This window comes from Chelonoidis abingdonii, chromosome 2 (assembly GCF_003597395.2).
Source record: "Chelonoidis abingdonii isolate Lonesome George chromosome 2, CheloAbing_2.0, whole genome shotgun sequence".
Lineage (NCBI taxonomy): Eukaryota > Metazoa > Chordata > Testudines > Testudinidae > Chelonoidis > Chelonoidis abingdonii.
In genome coordinates, this window is record NC_133770.1 from 251,970,705 (window position 1) to 251,980,338 (window position 9,634).

The window sequence follows — 9,634 nt, forward strand, 5'->3', positions numbered from 1 at the left end:
CAACGCCTTCAGTGCTCGGACACCGCGGGGCTCCCCGAAGGCTCTCGCGTGCAAACAGAAACAGAAACACGTTGGGACGTCTCCGAGGAGCCAGCTCTCTTCGGGCTGGCCTCCATCCCCCAAGACGATCCTGGCAGGTGCAGTTCACCGAGTGGGTGGAGCTGGGCTGGCTCCGTAGCTCAGGGGTTAGGGCACTGGTCTCGTAAAGCAGGGTTGGTGAGTTTCAATCTTGCTGGAGCATTGCTGCAGGGCAGATTCAGACTCGTTCGCCTTGTCAGCGGTGAGTAGTTGGAGGGAGCTTCCCTTATAGCAGGGACTGAAAAGACAGCCCTGGGAGGCCCAGGTGGGAGCAGCAGCACCCTACCAGAAGTGGGATCGAACCCACGCGGACACACGTCCATTGGAACTTAAGTCCAACGCCTTAACCTCTCGGCCATTCTGGCGAGCGCCCGAGGCCCGGCCCAGCGAAGAAGGACTTCTTGGGAGGTCGTCAATGCTCCCGCTGCCTTGAGCGCGCGAGCATAGGCAGGCGCAGCCTCACTTCGGTAGCCAGGTGGTGAAGGGCGACAGCCGGGGGCCTGGCTCCATAGCTCAGGGGTAGAGCACTGGTCTTGTAAACCAGGGTCGTGGATTCAACTCTCACTGCCTGGCTAGCACTTGGGGCTGGCCCTCACGTCCCCTGGGGCTGAGGTGAGGTGGTGTGTGTGTGACTTGCCCTCCATGTGTCATGGAAATATGCTTATGTCGGACCATAAGGTACCAAAGATGCTTGAGCAAAGGCTCCTCTGTAAGCTAGCCTTCCAAAGCTTATAAGCTAACTGAGCGTGTTCATTTCTTTGTAGGAACCATCCTTCTGGTATGTGAAGCCAGAAATATGAAATTACTCTGAATCCCTAGGTAATGTTAATGAAGCAAAGGGTGGGCCATTCATGGTTTTAGAATCTCGATGGCTCCTGTTGAGCAGGACAACTGGTTGCAAATGGCTCTGTTTACTTGTAAGCCTTCCTGCGTGCGTGGGTGCCAGCCAATGAGTAGTGAAGTCTCACGGGACACGTGAAACTGTCCCGTGATACCGGAATCCATCTTAAAGCTGGTGCTTTTCCATTTAGAAGGAAGGGTGAAACCCGGCGAGAGAGAGAGAAAGGATTCCCGCCTCGTGCCAAAGATATAAAAGGGAGTGGAAGAGAAGAAAGGGGGCGGCAGTCATGAGAAAACCCCTTGTGACCAGCTGAGCTGGAACGAAGAAGAACTGGACCAGGGGAAAGGATTGGGCCCAGACTAAGAAGGCGTCTTGTCTGTGCGAGGAGCTTATTGGAACATCTCTGAGGGTGAGATTTACCTGGATTCAGTTTCTTAAATGTATGAGGCTTAGCCTTACGTCTTTTTTTCTTTTTTTTTCTTGTAACTTACTTTGCTCTGTCTGTTATTACTTGAAACCACTTAAATCCTACTTTTTATACTTACTAACATCACTTTTCTTTATTATTAAACCCAGAGTAAGCGACTGATATGCGGGGGAGCAAGCAGCTGCGCATCTCTCTCTATCAGGTTTACAGAGGGCGGACCCCTTATGAGTTTACCCTGCATAAGCTTTAGACGGAGTAAAACAGATTTATTGGGGGTTTGGATCCCACGGGGAGCTGGGTGTCTGGGTGCTGGAGACGGGAAACCGGCTGAGCAGGTTTGGTTAAAGTCTGCAGCTTTGGGGGAGCGGTTCAGAGCCCGGGTCTGCGTTGCAGCAGAGTAGCGTGTCTGGCTGGACAAGACAGGCTTCTGGGGTCCCAAGCTGGCGGGGGAAACAGGCTCAGAGGTCGTTTGGGCACCTCCGCTGAGAGTCCCCAGGGGGTGTCTGTGGCCGAAACCATTGCAAGGCCCTTGGCTTTTCTTAGGTACTTGTTAATTTGGGGGAGGGGGCACAGGGGGGCAGGATGCCAGAGGGCTTTGTTAAGAGAGAAGCAGCACCAGTGGGTCAAAGGGTAGCTCTTTGTGCCCCAGTGGGTCAAAGGGTAGCAGCACGAGGGGCCTACCAGGAGTGGGAGTCGAACCCACGCAGGCTCACGCCTATTGGAACTTGAGTCCAACGCCTTAACCGCTCGGCCATTCTGGCGAGCGGGCAGCTCTGGCCCAACCGCTACACCCAAAAAGGCTTGGGCGTGCCTGGCGCTCTTGCTTTGGATAACTAGCCAGCTAGCTGGGTCTCCCCCGGGTTCAGAAAATGCTACGCTTGCTTAGGAAGTTGTCTCTCTGGGTGCGCTTGGCTAGCTGCGGAGGGCCCGGCCGGCGGCTTGGAGTCCAGGGGAGGTGAAACTGTCCCCCTTCCGCTTCCCCCCCACCCCCCGGGTCAGAATTTGGGCAAAATCTCCAAATCCAAAGCAAAGAGGTCGAGTGCCGCTGGTCCTGTGGAAGAGTGCTCCGGCTCCTGTGCTCACAGCAGCGTTCCAGGCTTGGGGGACTGCCTATGACCCACTAGTTGGGAGGATGGGGTCCCGGCCCTGCAGCTCCAAGGGCCACAAGTTAGCCTCCAGAGGCTGACTCTCGAGCCTCTCTTGGTCTCCCGCAGCTCGACTATTAAGCCTTCCTCCGTGGCTTCTCTCAGCAGGGAGCAGCATCCCCACTGGCGCCCGCTGTGGGAGGCGGCCCGGCTGGAAAGAATTGGGGCCACCAGGTCAACCCATTGGACGGAATGGGCCCGGTTCTCCCAACCTCAGCCTGCGCTGAGGGTACCTTGGGCATCCCGCTGTGAAGGGCCGCCCGGAGCAGAGCTGTTGGGGAAAGGGAGAGAGTCTTGGGTCAAGGGCCCACTTCCCATTCGTGGCAGCGAGGCCGCTGCTCTGCTCCGCACAAAACCCTGAGCCAATGTCTTCTACGAAGGCTTTAGATAAGCTCACGCCCATTGGAAGTCCCGTCCTCCCCAGCCCAGCCAGGACTAGCCGCTGAGGCCAGCGCAGGGTAGGAGCCACCAGCCGGGTCTTCCCGAGTCCCGCCCCCTCCACCGCTGTGATTCACCTCTCTGCCAGCTGCCCTGGACACCCGAAACCTACTGCTGGGGAGGGTCGCTTGACCGCTCTTCTGGCTCCCCTTTGCTTCCCCGTCGCTAAGTCATTCTTCTGCGGGGAAGTAACGACATCCGCAGGGAAGCTAAATTCTGCGCATGCGCAGTGGCGCAGAATTCTCCCAGGAGTAAAACCAGCACCTTGTGGGGCGAGATGGAGGGAGAAAACGGCACCCAGCTAGAGCTCGCAGAGCAGCCGCTGGCCGCAGTGAGATTCCGAGCCACGCAGACACACGTGCCTAGTGGAACGCGAGCCCAACGCCTTCAGTGCTCGGACACGCGGGGCTCCCCGAAGGCTCTCGCGTGCAAACAGAAACAGAAACACGTTGGGACGTCTCCGAGGAGCCAGCTCTCTTCGGGCTGGCCTCCATCCCCCAAGACGATCCTGGCAGGTGCAGTTTCACCGAGGTGGGTGGAGCGCCCGCAGAAGTGCAAGCTGTCTGCGGGAGCCTGTGGCATGACCGAACGCATCAGATGGTGGCGGCAGAGTCTGGGCCGGTGGGGAATCGCCCAGAGTCAGAGGGCCGGAGGAGGTCCCAACGGGCTTTTTCTCCTGGAGTGGAGAAGCTTCTCCTCGCTGCTGGCCAGGGCGGCCCGAGCGATTACGGTCTTGACCTCCACAGCCTAGAGGTCTGTCCGTCTACCCTTTTGAATCCCCGTTGCTTCTGGCTGGCCTTTGCTGCTTCCTTTTGACTACTTGCAAGAAACCTTCAAGAAGCTGCTGCTGCTTCCCTTTAACCTGCCCACCTCCCGCTTCTCCCCCCCTGCCCCTGCCCCGCCCACAAAACACCAGACCAAAAAGCACCATCAAGCAAAGCCACCGTCCCTCCATCTCGCCCCACAAGGTGCTGGTTTACTCCTGGGAGAATTCTGCGCCACTGCGCATGCGCAGAATTTAGCTTCCCTGCGGATGTCGTTACTTCCCCGCAGAAGAATGACTTAGCGACGGGGAAGCAAAGGGGAGCCAGAAGAGCGGTCAAGCGACCCTCCCCAGCAGTAGGTTTCGGGTGTCCAGGGCAGCTGGCAGAGGTGAATCACAGCGGTGGAGGGGGCGGGACTCGGGAAGACCCGGCTGGTGGCTCCTACCCTGCGCTGGCCTCAGCGGCTAGTCCTGGCTGGGCTGGGGAGGACGGGACTTCCAATGGGCGTGAGCTTATCTAAAGCCTTCGTAGAAGACATTGGCTCAGGGTTTTGTGCGGAGCAGAGCAGCGGCCTCGCTGCCACGAATGGGAAGTGGGCCCTTGACCCAAGACTCTCTCCCTTCCCCAACAGCTCTGCTCCGGGCGGCCCTTCACAGCGGGATGCCCAAGGTACCCTCAGCGCAGGGCTGAGGTTGGGAGAACCGGCCCATCTTCCTTCCAATGGGTTGACCTGGTGCGCCAATTCTTTCCAGCCGGCCGCCTCCACAGCGGGCGCCAGTGGGGATGCTGCTCCTGCTGAGAGAAGCACAGGAGGAGGCTTAATAGTCGAGCTGCGGAGACCAAGAGAGGCTCGAGAGTCAGCCTCTGGAGGTACTTGTGGCCTTGGAGCTGCAGGGCCCGGACCCCATCCTCCCAACTAGTGGGTCATAGGCAGTCCCCAAGCTGGAACGCTGCTGTGAGCACGGAGCGGAGCACTCTTCCACAGGACCACGGCATCGACCTCTTTGCTTTGGATTTGGAGATTTTGCCCAAATTCTGACCGGGGGGTGGGGGGGAAGCGGAAGGGGGACAGTTTCACCTCCCCTGGACTCCAAGCCGCCGGCCGGCCCTCCGCAGCTAGCCAAGCGCACCCAGAGAGACAACTTCTAAGCAAGCGTAGCATTTTCTGAACCGGGGGAGACCCAGCTAGCTGGCTAGTTATCCAAAGCAAGAGCGCAGGCACGCCCAACTTTTGGGTGTAGCGGTTGGGCCGAGCTGCTCCGCTCGCAGAATGGCCGGCGCGTTAAGGCGTTGGACTCAAGTCCGATAGGCGTGAGCCTGCGGTGGTTCGACTCCCACTCTGGAGGCCCTCGTGCTGCTACCTTTGACCCACTGGGGCACAAAGAGCTACCCTTTGACCACTGGTGGTGCTTCTCTTAACAAAGCCTCTGGCATCTGCCCCCCTGTGCCCCCTCCCCCAATTAACAAGTACCTAAGAAAAGCCAAGGGCCTTGCAATGGTTTCGGCCACAGACACCCCCTGGACTCTCAGCGAGGTGCCCAAACGACCTCTGAGCCTGTTTCCCCGCCAGCTTGGGACCCAGAAGCCTGTCTTGTCCAGCCAGACACGCTACTCTGCTGCAACGCAGACCCGGGCTCTGACCTCCCCAAGCTGCAGACTTAACCAAACCTGCTCAGCCGGTTCCCGTCTCCAGCACCCAGACACCCAGCTCCGTGGGATCCAAACCCCCAAAAATCTGTTTTACTCCGTCTAAAGCTTATGCAGGGTAAACTCATAAGGGGCCGCCCTCTGTAAACCTGATAGAGAGAGATGCGCAGCTGCTGCTCCCCGCATATCAGTCGCTTATCTGGTTAATAATAAAGAAAGTGATGTTATAGATAAAAAGTAGGATTTAAGTGGTTTCAAGTAAAACAGACAGAGCAAAGTAAGTTACCAAGCAAAAGAAAAGAAAAGACGAAGGCTAGAGCTCATACATTTAAGAAACTGAATCCAGGTAAATCTCACCCTCAGGATGTTCCAATAACTCCTCTCACAGACAAGACCTTCTTAGTCTGGCCCAATCCTTTCCCCTGGTCCAGTTCTTCTTCGTTCCAGCTCAGCTGTCACAAGGGGTTTTCTCATGACTGCCCCCTTTCTTCTCTTTACTCCCTTTATATCTTTGCACGAGGCGGGAATCCTTTCTTCTCTCTCGCCGGGTTTCCTTCCTTCTAAATGGAAAGCACCAGCTTTAAGATGGATTCCGGTATCACACGGTTCACGTGTCCCGTGAGACTTCACTACTCATGCTGGCACCCAGCGCACGCAGGAAGGCTACAAGTAAACAGAGCCATTTGCAACCAGTGTCGCTGCTCAAACAGGAAGCCATCGAGTTCTAACCACGCGTTAATGGCCCCCTTTGCTTCATGTACCCGGAGGACTTCAGAGTATACTTCATATTATACTGGCTTACATACCGGGATGAGATCCTACAAAGAAGATGAACACGCTCAGTAGCTTAAAGCTTGGAAGGCTAGCTTACAAGAGAGCCTTGCCTCAGCATCTTTTGGGTTACGCTTATGTGTCCGACTCATAAAGCATTTCCATGAGCACATGGAGGGCAGTCACACACACCTCGCTCAGCCCAGGAACTGAGGGCCAGCCCCAAGTGCTAGCCAGGCCCCGTGAAGAGCTGAACTTCACGACCTGGTTTACAAGCCAGTGTCTACGCCTGAGCTATGAAGCCAGGCCCGCGGTCGCCCTTCCCCACCCTGGCACGAAGTGAGGGCTGCGCCTGCCATGCGTCGCGCGCTCAAGGCACGGGCATTGACGACCTCCCAAAGAAGTCCTTCTTCGCTGTGCCGGGCCTCGGGCGCTCGCCGTGGCGAGAGGTTAGCGTGGACTAAGTTCCAATGGACGTGGTCGCGTGGGTTCGATCCTACTTCTGGTAGGGTGGCTGTGCTCTCCCAACCTGGGGCCAGGTCTGTTCTTTTTTAAGTCCCCTGATAAGGGGAGCTCATCAGCTACTCACGCTGGACCAGGCGAACGGTCTGAAAATCTGCCCTGCAGCAATGCTCCGCAAGATTGAACCTCACATCCTGTTACGAGACCAGTTGCCCTAACCCTGAGTACGGAGAGGCCCGGTCCACCACTCGGTGAACTGACTGCCAGGTGTCTTGGGGATGGAGGCCAGCCGAAGAGTGGCTCTTCGGATACGTCCCAACGTGTTACTGTTTCTGTTTGCACGCGAAGCCTTCGGGAGCCCCCGTGTCGAGCACTGAGGCGTGGGCTGCGTTCATAGGCACGTGTGTCTGCGTGGCTGGGATAATCTACTGCGGCCAGCTTGGCTGCTCTGCGAGCTCTAGCTGGGTGCCGTTCTCTTTGGCTCTCGCCGCCCCGCAGAAGTGCAACTGTTGCCGGGCCGTGTGGCATGACCGAAGCATCGATGGTGGCGCAGAGTCTGGGCCGGTGGGGAATCGCCCAGAGTCAGAGGGCCGAGGAGGTCAAGGGATTTTCTTGGAGTGGAGAAGCTTCTCCTCGCTGTGGCAGGGCGGCCGAGCGATTACGGTCTTGACCTCCAGCCTTAGAGGTCTGTCGTCTACCTTTGAATCCCGTTGCTTCTGGGCTTGCTTTGCGCTTCTTTTGACTACTGCAGAAACTTCAAGAAGATGCTGCTGTTTCCTTTAACCTGCCACCTCCGCTTCTCCCCCCGCCTGCCCTGCCCCGACCCCAAACACGATCCAAAGCCACCATCAAGCAAAGCACCGTCCCTCCATCGTCGCCCCACAAGGTTGGCTGGTTTATCCTGGGAGAATTCTGCGCACTGCGCAGTGCGCAGAATTTGTTTCCTGCGGATGTCGTTACTTTCCCCCGCAGAAGAATGACTTAGCACGGGAAGCAAAGGGAGCCAGAAGAGCGGTTCAAGCGACCGCTCCCCGCAGTAGGTTTCGGTGTCCAGGGCATGCTGCAGAGAGGTGATCACAGCGGTGGTGGGCGGGACTCGGGAAAGATCCGGCTGGTGGCTCATACCCCCCCCCCCCCCTCCCCCACCCCCCCCCCCGCATGCGGCTGCCTCAGCGGCTAGTCCTGGCTGCGGCTGGGAGGGACGGACTTCCAATGTGGCGTGAGCTTATCTAAAGCTTCGTAGAAGACATTGGCTCAGCGTTTTGTGCGGAGGGCAGAGCGCCGGCCCTAGCTGCACGAATGGAAGTGGGCCTGTGACCAATGACTCTCTCCCTTTCCCAAACAGCTTGCTCGGCGGCCCTTCACAGGGGATGCCCAAAGGTACCCTCAGCGCAGGTGAGGTTGGAGACCGGGGCCCATTCTCGCAATGGAGTTGACCTGGTGGCCCCAATTCTTGCAGCCGGGCCGCCTCCCAGCGGGCGCCAGTGTGGATGTGCTCCCTGCTGAGAGAATCACGGAGGAAGCTTGAATAGTCGAGCTGCGGAGACCAGAGAGGCTCGAGAGTCAGCTTGGAGGCTAACTTGTGGCCTTGGAGCTGCAGGCCCGGGACCCATTCGCGTCCAACTAGTGGGTCGATAGCCAGTCCCAAGCTGGACGCTGCTGTCGAGACAGAGCCGACACTCTTCCACAGGGACAGCGGCACTCGACTTCTTTTGCTTTGGATTGGGAATTTGCCAAATTCTGACGGGGTGGGGGGGAAGCGAAGGGACAGTTCCCCTCCCTGGACTCCAAGCGCCGGCCGGCCCTCCGCAGCTAGCCAAGCGCACCAGAGAGCAACTTCGCTAGGCAAGGTTAGCATTTTCTGAACCCGGGGGAGACCAGCTAGCTGGCTAGTTAATCCGAAAGAAGGCGCCAGGCACGCCCAAGCCTTTTGGGTTAGCGGTTTTGGCCGGAGCTGCGCGCTTTCGCCAGAATGGCGAGCGGTTAAGGCGTTGGACTCAAGCTCCGATCAGGGTGCAGCCTGCTTGGGTTCGATCCCATCCTGTAGGCCGCCCTCGTGCTGCTTACCTTGACCACGGGGCACAGAGCTTACCTGACCACTGGTTGCTGCTTCTCTTTAACAAAGCCCTCTGCTTCCTGCCCCCTGTGCCCCCTCCCAAATTGAACAAGTACTAGAAAAGCAAGGGCCTGCTGGTTTCGGCCAACAGACACCCCCTGGGACTCTCGCGGAGGCCTGGCCCAAACGACCTCTGAGCACTGTTTCCCCCGCCAGCCCTTGGGACTCGCCACGCAGCTGTCTTGGTCCAGGCAGACACGCTACTCTGCTGACACAACGGCAGACCCGCTCTGAACCGTCCCCAAGCTGAGACCGTATAACCAAACCTGTTAGCCCGGTTTCCGCTCCAGCACCAGACACGCAGCTCCCCGTGGGATCCCAAGCCCCATAAAGTCTGTTTACGTCCGTCTAAAGCTTATGCAGGAGGTTAAACTCATAAGAGGTGCGCCCTCCTGTAACCTGATGAGAGAATGCGCAGCTGCTTTGTCCCCCGCTATCAGCGCTACTCCTGGGGTTTAATCAATACAAGAAAGTGCAGTTTAGCATAGTATAAAAAGTGGATTTAAGTGGTTTGCAATGTATTCAGACAGACAAAGTAAGTTTACCAAGCAAAGACGAAGAAAGACGTGAAGGCTAGCCTCATACATTACGAACTGGAATCCAGGTAAAATTCACCCTCAGAGATGTTCCAATAAGCTCCTCTCAAACAGGACAAGACGCCTTCTAGTCTGGGCCAATCCTTTCCTGGTCCCAGTCTTCTCGTCGTTCCGCTCAGCTGTGTCACAAGGTTTCTCTATGACTGCCGCTCCCCTTGTTCTTCCGTTCCACCCCCTTATATCTTTGGTCGACGAGGCGGGAATCCTTCTCTCTCTCTCGCCGGGTTTCCACCCTGTCCCTCTTAAATGGAAATCAGCACGCGATTTAAGATGGATTCCGGTATCACGGGACGTTTCACGTTGTCCCGTGAGACATCACATCATTGCTGGCACCACGCACGCAGGAAGG

The 9,634-nt window shown here is 57.4% G+C and overlaps 2 non-coding genes across 2 annotated transcripts; both read right to left on the reverse strand.

Annotated features, from left to right (window-relative positions):
• Window positions 1-361: 361 nt before the first annotated feature.
• Window positions 362-443, reverse strand: TRNAL-UAA (transfer RNA leucine (anticodon UAA)). Its single transcript has one exon. It is a non-coding gene; the product is annotated as a tRNA-Leu (tRNA).
• Window positions 444-2,024: 1,581 nt separating this feature from the next.
• On the reverse strand, window positions 2,025-2,107 carry TRNAL-CAA (transfer RNA leucine (anticodon CAA)). Its single transcript has one exon. It is a non-coding gene; the product is annotated as a tRNA-Leu (tRNA).
• Between the last annotated feature and the right edge of the window lie 7,527 nt (window positions 2,108-9,634).